This window comes from Theropithecus gelada, chromosome 2 (assembly GCF_003255815.1).
Source record: "Theropithecus gelada isolate Dixy chromosome 2, Tgel_1.0, whole genome shotgun sequence".
Classification (NCBI taxonomy): Eukaryota; Metazoa; Chordata; class Mammalia; order Primates; family Cercopithecidae; genus Theropithecus; species Theropithecus gelada.
In genome coordinates this window covers 181,442,983-181,459,463 of record NC_037669.1, presented here as the reverse complement: position 1 = coordinate 181,459,463, position 16,481 = coordinate 181,442,983, and the positions used below count along the sequence as shown (strand labels likewise).

The 16,481-nt window shown below is 36.8% G+C and overlaps 1 long non-coding RNA gene across 1 annotated transcript in view; it reads left to right on the top strand.

Moving 5' to 3' along the window:
• Positions 1 to 14,580, top strand: part of LOC112619141 — a 526,979-nt gene extending 512,399 nt beyond the window's left edge. The window contains exons 3-4 of the long non-coding RNA XR_003118181.1: positions 10,970 to 11,023; positions 13,804 to 14,580. This is a non-coding gene — a long non-coding RNA (uncharacterized LOC112619141). The remainder of the gene's footprint in view (positions 1 to 10,969; positions 11,024 to 13,803) is intronic.
• Positions 14,581 to 16,481: the final 1,901 nt, after the last annotated feature.

Here is a 16,481-nt window from a genome sequence, read left to right as displayed (position 1 = left end):
AGGGAGGGAGGGAGGGAGGGAGGGAGAGAGAGAGAGAGAGAGAGAGAGAGAGAGAAAGAAAGAAAGAAAGAAAGAAAGAAAGAAAGAAAGAAAGAAAGAAAGAAAGAGAAAGAAAGAAAGAAAGAAAGAAAGAGAAATAAAGAGAAAGAAAGAAAGAAAGAAAGAAAGAAAGAAAGAAAGAAAGAAAGAAAAAGAAAGAAAGAAAGAAAGAGAAAGAAAGAAAGAGAGAAAGAGAAAGAGAGAGAAAGAGAAAAGGAAAGAAAGAGAAGGAAGGAAGGAAGGAAGGAAGGAAGGAAGGAAGGAAGGAAGGAAGGAAGGAAGGAAGGAAGGAAGGAAGGAAGTGAGGGAGGGAGGGAGGGAGGGAGGGAGGAAGGAAGGAAGGAAGGAAGGAAGCAAGCCAGCCGGGTGCGGTGGCTCAAGCCTGTAATCCCAGCACTTTGGGAGGCCAAGACAGGCGGATCACGAGGTCAGGAGATCGAGACCATCCTGGCTAACACTGTGAAACCCCGTCTCTACTAAAAAATACAAAAAACTAGCTGGACGAGGTGGCGGCGCCTGTAGTCCCAGCTACTCGGGAGGCTGAGGCAGGAGAATGGCCTGAACCCGGGAGGCGGAGCTTGCAGTGAGCTGAGATCCGGCCACTGCACTCCAGCCTGGGCTACAGAGCGAGACTCCGCCTCAAAAGAAAGAAAAAGGAAAAGAAAAAGAAAAAGACAAAGAGAAAGGGAAAGAGAGAGAAAGAGAAAGAGAAAGAGAAACAGAAAGAGAAAGAGAAAGAGAAAGAGGAGAGGAGAGGAGAGGGAAAGAAAGAAAGAAGGAAAGAAAGAGAGAGAGAGGAAGGAAGGAAGGAAGGAAGGGAAGGAAGGAAAGAAGGAAGGAGAGACAGAGCAAGCTTGAGAATAGGTTTAGGTTTAGATTGTGGGGAAAAAGGAAGTGAAGGAGGGGAGACGGAATGGAGAAAGGAAAGAAGAAAATAAGATGTGTATCTTTTTATTTCCCTAACACTCAATAAAAATAAGAACAGGAGCCCTTAATTTAGCACTGGCGAAAGCAAATGTCTTGCCAGGCTATCCTGAGCCCTTGTGATATCATAGCACCACTGTGAAAGCTACTGAGGTTAGCCACCAACTCAGATAGGGCTCTTTTCTAAACCAAAAGTAGCCACATGCTCAGTGTATTACAATGCAGAGCTCACTACCGAGCACATTTAGTAAACTGTCTTGGACAAAGCTCCTCATTTGTTCACTGTAATGGAGGAAATGGCATACCAGTGTTCACTAAAGCTTTGTGTCTCAGTTGACCCCCCACAGCTGAAAGCACCCATAAGCAAATTTGTGGGAGAATCATTAATATTGAATGAGTTGTCAGTGTGGAGAGAAGTTTGAGGTAAATGAAAGCATTGCTACATCTACATTTGAAGTAACGATAAATATTGTATCTAAGTAGATCCATTTTGCCTAATGAATAAATATGGCTCAAATATTAATAATGTGATTCTCTTAAATTAATAATTTGCATAGCTGAAGCCTCCTTAATTAGGTGGCAAATTCATTGCATTATAGACCTTCAAGTCAATTGCTTCTGCTCTTCACACCATCCCCCAATATTGTATTGATCAAAATGGCTTATTCTCAGTGATACCTTTCCAGTCTCAAATAGAAACCACAGCATAATCATGCTATTCTCTGCCAGTTTTATTCCAATGACGCATACTGTCATACTCATTTTCTGACATGTGATTATGAAAGAATCTCTAGTCCCTATAAGAAAAAAGTAAGATTTAGAATGATGATGAAATAAGAAAACCCTTGATGTAACTCTCATTTTTGCCATTGTTATTGACAGGATGTTTGTGTCCTCTCAAAATTTGTGTGTTGAAATCCTAACCCCCAATGTGATGGTATTAGGAAGTGGGGCATTTGGGAAATGATTAGCTCATGAGTGTAGAGCCTTCCTAAATGGGATTAGTGCCCTTAATTTAAAAAAAAATCCTAGAAAGCTCTCTTTCCCTTTTCCATCAGGTGTGGATGCAGCAAGGTGTCATTTGCGAGGAATGGGCCCTAACAAGTCACCAAATCTGCCAGTGATTTGACCTTGGATTTCCCAACCTCCAGAACTCTGATAAATAAATGTGTGTCGTTCAAACCTCCCAGTTGATAATATTTTTATTACAGCAACCGAAATGGACTAGTACATCTGTATACCAGCTTTGGGATTTCTGACAAGTTACCTAATATCCTAGGGCGTGCTTCCTCATAAATAAAATAAGTAGAAAATAGCAACTTGAAGTTGCTGTGAGGATCACGTGAAATAATCTAAGTAATCCTCTTAGCTCAGTTTCTGGTACATCACTAGCATGCATATGTTGGTTCCCTTTTACACAGTCTTGAAAAATGTAGGCACTGAAACAAAAATTGGTAATCTCCAGATCTGATTTTATATTCTAGAAATGTAGTGCAGATTCTCTGACTTTTAGAAAACATTTTTCAGTGACTATCATAGAAATTTAAACATTGTAAAAGTATAAAATGGAAAAGGAAGAAAAGCATTAGTAAGATTTTACTTATTTGCGCAGATATTTTTTATGAAAAAGAATAAGGGAAAAGAATTGTGAAGTGTTTACAATTTATTGATTTGGTCCCAATTTCTGGATGATAGAATGTTATAAGCCTTTTTACTGGTTATAAAGAAGAAAATAGAATGTTAGAATAACTGGGCACATTATCTTTTTAAAAGCTGTGAGCCCCTCCAAATAGGACCGTTATTTTTAATCTGGGGAAGGAAAAATGGAACAACTTGTGGCCTGGGTGTTCTGCCGCTGGGGAAAGAGTTTGGTTTATGTTTTGTGTGCTTGCTTGTTTGTTTCTAGCACCCCATGTCAAACCTGTCTAATTTATGTCTTCAAAATGTCAAGGATCTCCCACCACCTGCAATTTCCACATTCAGATTATTTCTCTGCAGCCCTGTCAATGTTTAGCTATTTTAGAGGGAAGTGGGAGAGCTAGGACTGGTCTCCACATGGGAGCACGTATTTCCAAACACAGGGTGAGCCAGGTGTCTTATTCCAATTGTGCTGCTGCAAGAGAATACCACAGACTGAGTAACTTATAAAGTACAGAGATTTATTTCTCACAGTTCTGGAGGCAGAGAAGTCCAAGATCAAGGCATTGGCATTTGGCGTCTGCTGAGGGCCTTCGAGCTGTGTCCTCACATGGCAGAAGACCAAAGGGCAGAAAGGACCTAGGCTAGTCCCCTTGAGCCCTTTTATGAGGCACTAATCCATTCATGAGGGTGGAGCCCTCCTGACTTAATCATTCCCCAAAAGGCCCCACCTCTTAACACAATTACAAAGGAGATGAAGTTTCAACACATAAATTTAGGGAGACACTCATACCATAGCATTCTGCCCTGGCCCCAACATTTATGTCTTTCCCACATGGAAAATATATTTTTATTTCATACAACAATCCGAAGTTCTTAACTAATTCTAGCATTCACTCAAAAGTCTTCTCTCCAGACTCTCATTTAAATTAGATATGGATGACACTAAAGGTACATCCAATGCTTGTTCACTCTGTGTGCCAGCAGATTTAGTATCAGGTGGACACCAGCAAGCTTTACAACTTGTGCCCTCTGCAGTGGTGGCCCAAGCTGCACCTGAGCCCACCTGAGTCACATCTGGAGCAGCCAAAGAGTGCTACACCAGAATGCAGACAGCAGAGACTTGAGGCAGCCTGGGCAGTGAGCCCTGCAGTCCCACAGGCACCCTGGAACTTAGTAGTGACCTGGGTCTCTTCCTTGAAACCATTCTGCCCTCAATGTTCTGACTCTGGGCCTGTGCTGGCAAGGCAGCCTGGAAGATCTCCAAAATGCCTTCAGGGTCATTCTCCCACAGTCTTGATGAATAGCATCTGGCTTCCTTCAATCCATACTAATCTTCTTATCAAAGGGACTGTTGGCTACATCCTTAGTTTTCTCTCCTAAATATGCTTTTTTATTCTTTACATAGTCAAGCTGAGAATTTCCCAGATCTTTTATGTTCTGCTTCCTCTTTGATTATTAAGTCAATCTTTCACTCATTTCTTTCTTCTTGTATTTTACTATAAGTAGTTTAAGAGACACCATTTAATATCCTAAACACTTCGCTTAGAGATTTCTTCAGCTATATATCCTAGTTCATTGCTCTTAAATTCTGCCTTCCACAGAGTACTATGACACAAACATAATTCAGCCATGATCTTTGCCACTTTGAAACAAGGATGGCCTTTCCTTCAGTTTCCAGTAACAGTCCTCATTTCCACCTAAGACCTCATTCAAATGGCCTTTACTGTCCATACTTCTACAAACATTCTGTTCGCAACCACTTAGATAATCTCTAAGACTGAGGCTTCCTCTATATCTATCCTGTTCTTCTAAGCCTCACCAGAGTTACCCTTAATGCTCCATGGCATTCTAGATGTTTTCAAACATGACCTTCAAATCTGCTTCAGCCTCTACCCATTACCCAGTTCAAAGCTGCTTCCACATTTTTAGGTATTTGTTATAGCAACACCCTACTTCTCAGCACCAATTTCTTAGTTCATTTGTGCTTCTGTAACAGAATACACAGACTGCGTAATTTATAAAGAACAGAAACGTATTTCTCACAGTTCCGAAGGATGGGAAGTACAAGATCAAGGCACAGGCATTTGCTGTCTGATGAGTGCCTTCTTGCTGTGTCCTCTATATGACAAGGCAGAGGGTAAAAAGGATCTTTGCTAGTTCCCTCAGATCCTTTTATAAGGCACGAATACATTCATAAGCCCTCATGACTTAATCACTTCCCAAAAGGCCCCCACCTTGTAATACCATCACAACAGGAATTCGGTTTTAACACATGAGTTTTGGGAGACATTCAGACCATCATATCAGCAGACCATCAAAAACACATTTCTTTATAGTTGGAAGGAAACTTTGACATCATTATGTCCAGCACTAGATGCTATGAAAAAAGTAAAGCCCCTCTCCCAAGACCAATTTAGAAAGGTTCGAAAATTCTAGATTTGGTGCACAATTTTAAGCAACATATGAAACTCCCAATGTCCATCCATGAAACTCCAGTGTGGTCCATGGAACTTAGATAATGAAATTTTTTCTATGAATAATGTTTAATAAGAATGGGAGGAGAAATAAAAATTTCTTTGACTAACAAATTTCTCAAAATATTTTGCCAGGGGAAAAAATGTACTGTAAAATTTACTGTGTTCTCAGCAACTATTTTTGCTTGGCTAATATTTTCAGAGCGATCCAGGGAGATGAGTAATTTACTTCTAGAAAAAATCTATCATTTCCACATACAACGCATTTGTTAGTGTATCCGGGCTTTGTGCTAACTTTTTAGTATACTGCATTTACTCTAGCTGAGAAGTAATTCAAATATAGCATATTTTGAATGCTAGGTACTTTAGTAATCCCTTCATGCTGAAAAGATGATAAACAAAAAAAAAGTTATGTGGCAAGGATGTGAATTAATATCACCCATACATAGTGTAATCAATAAACTTATTTAATAGCTGCCTAAGGATAATTGTTGCAAGTGTATTTTGCTTTAAAAAAATTTTCTTAAATTTTGTAAATAAGGCAATTTAAAATAATTAAATACATTTTTCTTACATAAAGTTTTCTATGGGTATTAAAATTTCATGGTTATGAAAGAATATGAAAAACAGTACAAAAATGGAGTATGCCAAATTGTGTGTACAGAATGATTACCAAGACAAAACGAAACACCATGAGATTAAAAAAGAAAACAACTAGAAAAAGTACCCCAAAATTATATGTGTTATGGAAAATATAACTGGGAGCTATTTTTGTAATATTCTCCACTTACCAATTTTTCTGTCACAAGATTTTACCACGTTTATAATAAAACAAAGACATTTTAAGGAATAACCATTTTGGGCAGTGATACTGAATTTTTCTCTAGACATTAAGTCAAATAGCAGCTACAAAAGTTACTCTGTGCCAGGGCCCAAACTAAATATGCTGAAATGTTTCACCTGCTGAATTTTCAAAACATTCATACCCCTCTTATGCAAATGAGGAAACTTATGCTTGAGGTAAGCAAAAAATTCAGTAAGAGGGAGAATTGGCAAAAATGTATGCTTCTTTTTTTCATATTTTTCAAGTTTTTGGAAACTAACCCTATACTACTTTGTAGTCAAGATGAATGGTTTTTTTTCTAATCATGGGCTGTATTATCCATACAGCAACAATGATCTCAGACAGTGTGGGGAAACGTCGAGGGAAAAGGTGGAGAGCAGCAATTGAGATTCCTGAATACGTTACCCTTTGTACTGTTTCCTCTAATAGGATTGATTAACTGATGATGCATAAAACTTGCCATAAAAGCCACCATTCTAAAATATTATATAAATGTTAACATTATAATAACAATACAATTCTTATCTCCATGGATTCCTTTTGTATTTTTTTTTTCTTTTCCTGTCTGCTGCCTGAGGTGGAAAGAGGAATAACAAGAAACAAAGTCAATAGCATTGAGTATGTACCAGGCTGGTTAAGAGTTTCAATGTTTACATACATTTGTGGAGAAACAAAAAAGTTTGATAACTGTATGATAACTTATACAAGGAATGTTTAAAATTTCTTTCTGAAGAGTGGTCTACATTAAGTTTATAGCCACATTTACATAATATAAGATGCATAATTTTTTGCATAAATCAACATATTTACAGCATAATTGTGAGGAAGTGGCACACCCAGGTGGCATTCTGACTCATTTAGTTAAAGGACAAAGCATATTTGTAATGGACAGTGAACACAAGCATATGTAACCTTAGAAAGGGAAAAAATATCAAAAGAAAAAATGTCATCATCTGGTTCATCCTTTATTTGTCCCTAGGGTTTTCTTTTTCCCTTGGTATTTTACATAGGAGAGTATTTTGAGACCAGGCTTGCGGGATTTAAAGGCACTTTTGTCCAGAATGGAGCAGATACCATCATGTAGAGCACTATTCCCTCATGCCTTACTCTTTGCAGAAATAAAAAAATAATAAAGTAAGCTTAAAATATCTGACACTCATCAGCAAGGCTACCTGGATCTATCTTGTGCTTCCTGAGAGAAAACAAAGAAAAGGTATGCAAGAAGAGCATTAGCATTTTACCATAGGAGAGCTATTTACTTGAAAACGATAGCCTGTTTTTGTGGATTTCATGGAAAATCAGCACACAAACTTAGCCTAAGCCTCATTGTTCTTTCATGACAGTGATACATTGAAGCACTATTGTCTGGCTGAAACATATACAACCACCATTTGCATTTATATTTGAGAAATGGTTTGTCTCCTACTACAGTTTCCCCTTTTTAACAATTGCACATGTGATTTTTTTTCAATCACTGTTCTGTTTGTCATTTTGGAAGTCCTCATTCTTTGTCCTTAGGTAGCAGTTGGTGGTGTTTTCTGGTTGGCCCTGTTTACTCCTCCATCTGTTATCAGCATTAATCATTTCATCATGAATTTTAGGGTAGCTCTGTCTGCAATATTTTAACTTCTACTCCCCCTCCTGGCCCCTCATCTACTTTGCAGCTGCAAAGCAGAACTGTATGGAGTTTGTGGGCCAAAATCATATCTACGGATTGGCATCGTGGACGGAAACATTGAAAGGACAAAGTTAATTCAGCATTACCCTAGAACCTACAATATTTAAAAAATAACATGTCTTTCTATTATGTTATTCAGAATTATTTTGAGGGCCAGTGTGAAAGGGTATAGGAGGCATTTTTGCACTTATTCTTGCCTGTTTTGTACACACAGCAAGAAAAATGTGATATTAACCTGCTTTCCTATAAAATAATTAGTGACCCACTCAGAGAAGAAATTTTGCATAAGTTTACCACAAGTCTAACTCTATGTTTTCATTGAACTCTTAGTTCATAGTCACAGGACACTATGGTACAAATCATTGAAAGAAGATGTCGTTCAAAAGTCATTTCCATTTAGCTTAAACAACCGTTTCATGATATTGTTGGTTTGTTTGTTTAAATAAAAAAAAGCTCTTCAACATTTGGCGAGAGGGGGTGGTCAACTCAACTCCACCTTACAGACCCACCAAGCACATCATATCCCCGAAACTTTCCCATGGAACACATGTTCCTCAAGATATTATGCCAAAAGAACAACCACCACCACGACCACGACAACAACAAAAGTACTTCTTTATAAGTTATGCTGAACGTTATACATTTCTCTTGAAGATAAAAAGAACTATATTATATTAAATACATATATCATATTTTTGACCTAACACCTACAGTGCCCTGTAAAACTGGTGGCTAATGAAATATCTCTTGGTTAGGGCCAAAATCAAAATTCTTTTCTTTGGCATCAGAGAAACCAAATGTTAGTGACAGTTATCAAACAAATGTTTCCAGGGACTCATGTTTCCATTTTTATATCACCACAGAGCATCGACCTTGCAGTTTTACTTAAGTAAATAATCATGAATGGATAAATGCATAAGCAACTGATTAGAACATGAAAATACATATTTTATCTGAAAAAAAGTCTTGAGTTATTGGCTCATCACATTGGAATTTTTGCATCATTAAAAAATCTGATAAAGTACACTGTAATACAGAGTTTAACAGCGTATCATCGTTTACTCAAACCATTTATCACTTATTTTATTGGTAAGCCATACTAAATTCTAAAGCATGTTTCTGAAAGTTTATGCATCTTCCCCCAAATACTTGTGTCCTAATTGAGTTCTTGGATCTGCCTTATATTTAGAGTTTATAGAGTTGCAAAACCTCTGAGTAGGGCAGGGGACGTTATGGCTAAGATAGGCCAATGTTTCATTGTACAGATGCAGTAAGTAAGCCTCAGATGACACAAAGGATTTGTATGAGGTCACAAGGATAAATTTTCACAAAGGTATTTCATATTTTTTTCAGTATATTCAGCAGTATCTAGCACATTTAATAAGAAATTTGATATATTAATTCATTATATTTATATCAACACCTTTCTTAAAAGCTAATTTTTAGATAGAACAGACTTCATAAACCTATTATCTTAAGACTTGATGGAAAGGAAATTTTTCTTACTCATTAATTGGCTAGACTCCTATGCAACTTGCCAAGAAATGATATTCAGAAGGTCTAGTTTGCAAAAGAGAATCATTTAAAGTAATGAGTGGGTGTCAGTGAGAACTTGTGGGTGTAAAGGTGAAAGTGAGCCACCAGCCAATGACAGACTCCTCAGTACTATGTGACCTCACTTCATCAGACAAATGTCACTACGCATTGCTTAAAAAGGACACATCTGACCCTCAAATTTTACCTTTAAAGGATGAGAAAATGGTAAGATAAAGTGGTTTCAGTATGAATATCACAAAGTGTAAGCTTTAAATAAATATATTATGCAAAAGAAAGAGTGGCTATTTACTTCAATTAAAAAGTAGACTGCATAGTTATATGACAGTTAAGAAAAATATATAAGAAAAAATAAAAATATGGGACACATTTATAATCATGGTAGTTTTAAACTTGTAAATCTCAATCTTTCAAAAATGTTTAAAAAAAGTAAATCTACTAAACTTTTTAATAAGGTAGTCAACAATAATCATGTAATGGTTGAATAGTGCTTTCTGCATGCACCATAAAAATAATTTGAAAATTTATTAAAACATGAACATACATCAACTATGTATGAGGTCTCAAAAAATTACAAGATCTGGGATATGTGAAGGACATTTTCTCTGACTCAAAGCAATAAAATTAGTAATAAAAACAGAAGAAAAGTTAACAAAAGAGCTGCAGAAGAAAAAGGGAGAAAACTAGAAACATTTGTTCTCAGAACGTTAAAGAGAAAAGATTCATGTATTTATGAAGCCAAGTTGTTATAAATAAGCTGTTGTCAGAAATATGTATAAAGTAAAGAAAACCTGAGAACTGAATTTAAAATGAGACTGGGGATGCAGAATAGTAACTTGATACCACAGAAAATTGCATCACTGAAATAGGAGACAAACGGGAGCAGTGTCCTAGGATTTGACAGAGAAAGTTAAAGAACAAGAATTAGAGAAGAGGTTTTACGGAACACAGATGACAGATCCAGATACCCAGTCTAGATTAGCTGAAATAACTAGCATCCATTCCCAACGCAAAGTCTTCTGCAATGATAATAGAAAGAGTCTCTCCAAGCTAATTGGCAAATGCTTAAAGCATTACCAATAAGTGCAGAAAAAAAATGAAATGTCTGATTTCAGAACTATATTTGAGAAATATTTAGGATATTTGGGAACTAAAAAAGAAAGTCAATATGTGCTCAAAAGGAAAATGTTAATTTTATGCATGATAATTTCTTCTGAGTCACTTAAATTACTATAATCCCATGAGTGGGAAGTTAAATGTATCAGACCTAAATGCCTCCAGCCCAGTCACTCTGGGTCTCAGTTTATTTACATATAAAATAATGGGAATTAACCAGATGCTCTTAAGCTCCCTTCTAGCTTTCCTTGTCAATAAGTCTCAAACAAAATAAACGCAGATACCAAAATCTACCCTAAGTGAAACAAAAAAGTTATTTATTTCTTTCTTCTAAATAATAGCTAATATTTATTGAGTTCTTCTTATAGGTCAGATGTTATTGTCATAATTTAATCCTCACAGCAATCGTTTGAATTGGGTATCAGATTCACCCCATTTTGCAGATCTGGAAAATGAGGCTCCAGGAAGTTAAATAACTTGGCAGAGGTCACAAATCTTGGGGGTGTCAGAGACATGTCTTGCAGATTTTGCAACATGATCGAAAGATCCTGCCTCTGGGCCAGTAAGTAGCACTGCGTCTTTATAGTGTTATTTTTTCAGGCTTTTAAAACAGCATCTTGCCTCTCTCTGTATTTCCATGATCCCCAGATGCTCTCTTTGCATTGTACTCTTTGCCCCCATAATCATGGTTTTCTGTAGTTTTATTCTAGGACTATTAAGGACTTTGTGGATCTGACAGGTACTTCTGCTCAAGTAAATGGCGTGGAGGCACACACACATTTCCAGTAATTCTTTTGCGACTTGGCCTTTTCCTGGATAACTAGTGTTTGGTTCAGGAAAAGAAAAAAAAATAGAACTCAGAATTTTCCAGTTGTTTTCTGCAGACCACCAAGTAATACAATCAATCACAATGATATTTTATGGAAATAATAAAGCTCTATGTTCAAAAAGCATGCAAACATTCTAACATACAATAGTTATCAGATTTCTTTAATAAGGAATTTCTTAAAACTCTTATTATGCCGATGTGTACTATACAGAAATTCTCAGGTTTTTCTAATGATGGAAACTTTATTTTGTTCATGGAGCATATAATAAACAAATATATCATACCACATCAGGAAGTGCTAAATTATTCAATTATTTGTTTATTCAAATAATAACTTCATGAGTGTCTTCATAAAAATTCATATGATGCTTAAATGGGAAGCTTTGACTATTTGAGCATAATATTATAGATATAAATTGTCAGAGAAATGGAGTTACTTTTCCTTCGTTTCAGTTGTGACAGGAGATGAACTATACATGAAACAAGTAATCTACATTTTTATCTTTTAGAAGAGAGGAGGAACTATTTTGGGCCATAGAGTTCAGTTCTATACATTTGTTTCATTCTTTCTGACACAGAGTGTTTAGAATAAACTGAGTCTACCTTGTATGTGAACAGGCAATATAAACAACAGGAACTCCATTATGGTTAAATCACTGACGCGTGGGTATGAGTGTGACTCAGGTGTGTATGTGAGCTTCTTAATTCCATTTCAAAATCTGCCCTTTCATCAGAGCTAGAAAGCAAACTCTGTTTGTCTAGAAAATCAGGCAAGGCCAGGGTCTCTTCATTTATATTGGATTGAAATGTTTCTTTCTCTTTTAGAGCAGAGAGCTATTTATCATAATATTGGATGTCTAACACCACAGAACACATCATTCTGGGCTCAGTCATAATGCTTGAGTAATACCGGTGATCAAACTTCTGAAAGCAGTCTGCAATAGGTCACACCACCAACAACAAATCACAACGGAAAGTGGAATAAAGTCGACCAGTTGAAGGCTAGAAAAAAGTAATTGCACATTTCCCAAAATGAATTGTATTCAATTAAAGGGATATAAACACATATACATATACATGTGTTATGCATATATGTGTATAGAAATAGATATTATATACGTACATATGCATATATACATACGCATATTTATTAGTACGTTCTCACACTGCTGTGAAGAAATATCCAAGACTGAGTAATTTATAAAGGAAAGAAGTTTAATTGACTCTCAGTTCCACATGGCTGGGGAGGCCTCAGGAAACTTACAATCATGGTGGAAGGGGAAGCAAACAAGTCCTTCACATGGTGGCAGAAGAGAGAGAAGTTTATAAGGAAAAGCCTCTTATAAAACCATCAAATCTCGTGAGAACTCACTCACTATCACGAGAACCACACGAGGGTAACCACCCCATGATTCAATTACCTGCCACTAGGTCCCTCCCATGATACATGGGGATTATGTGTACTACAATTCAAGATGAGATTTGGGTGGGGACACAGCAAAACCATATCATGCTGCCCCTGGCCCCTCCCAAATCTCATGTCCTCACATTTCAAAACACAATCATGCCCTTCCAACCAACAGTCCCTTAAAGTCTTAACTCATTTCAGTATTAACTCAAAAGTCCAAGGTCTCACTAGAGACAAGGCAAGTCCCTGCCTTGTAAGTAATTATTTACCTTTAGATTCTGCTATTTTGAAAAAACTGTCTTTTAGAAGGTAGGTTAACATTAAGAAAACTTCTACATGATTGTCTTTGGCATTTCTGTTGGGTTTCTGGGTCAGTTAAAGTTTGGGCCTATGTAGACATGGCAATATGTCAGTGAGAAATTTAGAAAGATGTAGCCAACGTAAAACATTGCATAACTTTACAGCCTATGAGCCTGTAAAATCAAAAGAACTTTAGTTACTTCCTAGGTACAATGGGGTTACAGGCTTTAGGTAAATACACCCGTTTCAAATGGAAGAAATTGGCCATTTCCATTTGAAATACACCCGTTTCAAATGGAAGAAATGCAGGAGGTGGGCTCCCACAGCCTTGGGCAGCTCTGCTCTTATGGCTTTGCAGGGTGCAGCCCCCATTTCGGCTGCTTTCACAGCCTGGCATTGAGTGTCTGTGGCTATTCCAGGAACACAGTGCAAGGTTTTATATGTATATAACACATATACATATACATGTGATATGCCTATATGAGTATATATGTATAGAAAAAATATACATACATATACATATATACATACACATATACAATAGATGTGAAAGGAAGTAACAGATTGCAACTTTTGGAGTAGTCTAATATTTTTAAATTTCTAAATTCTTCAGTTAAATTCAGATGCAATCAATCAAATCAAACAAGCTTTTTCTTTCCTACTGACATTTTTTTTTCCTCCTGGATACTCTTGAACATTCTCCTCTCCATTGAGTAATTATATAGCTTTATTTTTTGATAAACAGTGCAAAATACAAGAACATAACTAATTCACAGTTTTAATACAGGTGATTTGGTGAAAAAATAAAAGACCAGAAGGACCAATGAGTTTTTATTTGTTGGTAATTTTAGCAAACTCTGGGACAATTTTCCAACATTTTGTACTTCATATTCTTTTCTCCTTTATAGCCTGTAAAAGTTATCATTAATTTTGAGCTCCTTATCTGTACTCTTTGTATCTGTTTCACTTCATTAGTTTCAATTACTTTATTTCTAGCTCTCCTCTAGAGACTCCTAGAACATCATCCTCTCCTGATTTCTTTGCTGGCTGCTTTTATAACCAAACTCCAAACATTACAATTATCAACTTAGTCCTGGGTGTTCTATCCTAATGTGTTAACTGCAAAAATGACCTCAATTCTTAGGAGCTTCTGCCATCAGTAGCTGGAGTCTACTGGGTTTCAAGTCTGGGCCTCAAAAGGCATTGCAAGCTTTCATCCTCTTTTTTGAGATTTCAGCACCATCACCAAATGAGTAAGTCCCAGGTAGCCTGCTGGAGGATGTACAACCATGTAGAATGCAGATGAGCCATCACAGCTGACTTGTTTTGGACCTGCCAACCCTAAACCAATGTCGCAGCTGTCTGCAGAAGCATGAATGAGATATGGCCAAACTCCATTGAGCCTGGCCCAGATACGCAGAACTGTCTCACAGAGCCCAGGACAAATTGCCAAACCCTAGTATTGTGTGTTCAATAATTTCTAGTTGTTCTAAGCCACTAAGTTTTAGAGTGACTTAAGTGGTTATAACTACCTAATAAGTACATTTTGTAATTCCTTTTTATTATCATCTATCATAGTCTGTTATTATTTTCTTTGTTTATTTATTTATTAGCTGTTTCTCTGCAAATGTAGGACAATTGCATTATTTGTCTTGTTCTCTGATGTATTCAGAACAGTTGGTGACTGGCACATCAAAGGCACTTATTGAAAAGTTACTGAATAAATGAACACATGATTGGATGAATAAATGTTTATAGGTAAACTTTCCAAAAGTACATTGATACAAATGAATATTTCTATCAGTAATATTCATAACTTCTTTGCTCTCTAGAATGGCTCAGGAACTTTAATGTATATTATTAAAGCACAATTTCTATTTTTTTATTTTAAGTTGTTTTTCTGCCATTGCTCTCTACTTTGATTATTTTGCTGTGTTTTCGATTTGTACATGTCCATTACATTTAAACGATTTTGAAAACGTCTTCTTCTCTTAAAACATTTTTAGCCACAATGATGTATCCACTTTTTTTTTTTTAGACAGACTCTTATTCTGTTGCCCAGGCTAGAGTGCAGTGGTGACATTCAGTTCACTGCAAACTCCACCTCCTCCGTTCAAGCAATCCTTTTGCCTCAGCCTCCTGAGTAGCTGAGATCACACCCAGCTAATTTTTTGGGTGGGGGATTTTTGATAGAGATCGGGTATCGCTATGTTGGCCAGGCTTGTTTCGAACTCCTGACCTCAAGTGATCTGCCCGCCTCCCCCTCTCAAAGTGCTGGGATTACAGGCATGAGCCACTGAGCCTGGCGATATCTCTACTTTCATATGTTTATTTATTAATTGATGTCATAATATTTATTAACATAGCAAATTCTCAATATATAAGATTTATGAATTCACAAATATTTCCACTTTGTAAACTAGCTTATAAAAAATCAAAGAAGTGCTTTTTTGAAGAACAAAGTTTTAGGGCTTGGAGGAAAGAGAAAGTGATCATTAAAAATTCTTCATAGATCCATCAAAGATCTTTTAATCTACTTAAATCCAAATATAGAAGATCAGATTCTGATATGACATTATTTTTACATTTTTATAACAACTTTTCACTCACAAATCCAAGGTGACAATAGCATTAAAAATATCTACAGGACAAGATTGGTATGAAATGCAATAATATGATAACAGTGTTACATTAGACCGGTTATTTTTATTTTCTGTATTTTTCACATGTCCTATTTGGCTATAATTTTTTGTTGCAGGAAGTCAGGGACCCTGAACGGAGGGCCTGGCTGAAGCCATGGCAGAAGAACATAAATTGTGAAGATTTCATGGACATTTATTAGTTCCTCAAATTAATACTTTTATAATTTCTTACGCCTGTCTTTACTGCAATCTCTGAACATAAATTGTGAAGATTTCATGGACATTTATCACTTCCCCAATCAATACTCTTATAATTTCCGATGCCTGTCTTTACTTTAATCTCTTAATCCCGTCATCTTCAAAAGCTGAGGATGTATGTTGCCTCAGGACCCTGTGATGATTGCATTATCTGTACAAATTGTTCGTAAAACGTGTGTTTGAACAATATGAAATCTGGGCACCCTCAAAAAGAACAGGATAACAGCGATTTTCAGGGAACAAGGGAGATAACCATAAGGTCTGACTGCCTGTGGGGCCAGGCAGAACAGAGTCATATTTTTCTTCTTGCAGAAAGCAAATAGGAGAAATATCACTGAATTCTTTTCCCCACAAGGAATAACGCTGGGGAAGGAATGCATTCCCAAGGGTAGGTCTATGAACAGCCACAATGGGAATGTCTGTCTTATGCGGTTGAAGATAAGGGATGAAATATGCCCTGGCCTCCTGTAGTGCCCTCAGGCTTGCTAGGATTAGGAAATTCCAACCTGGTGAATTATGGTCAAACCCGTTGTCTGCTCTGCTCTCAAACTCTGTTTCCTGTTAAGATGTTTATCAAGACAGCATGTGCCCAGCAGGACATGGAACCTCATCAGTAATTCTAATTTCACCCTGGCCTTGTGATCTTGTTCTGCCCTTCTGCCCTTATGATCTTTTATTGCCCTTTGAAGCATGTGATCTTTGTGCCTTACTCCCTGTTTGTACCCCTCTCCCCTTCTGAAATCTCTAATAAAAACTTGCTGGTTTTGCGGCTTA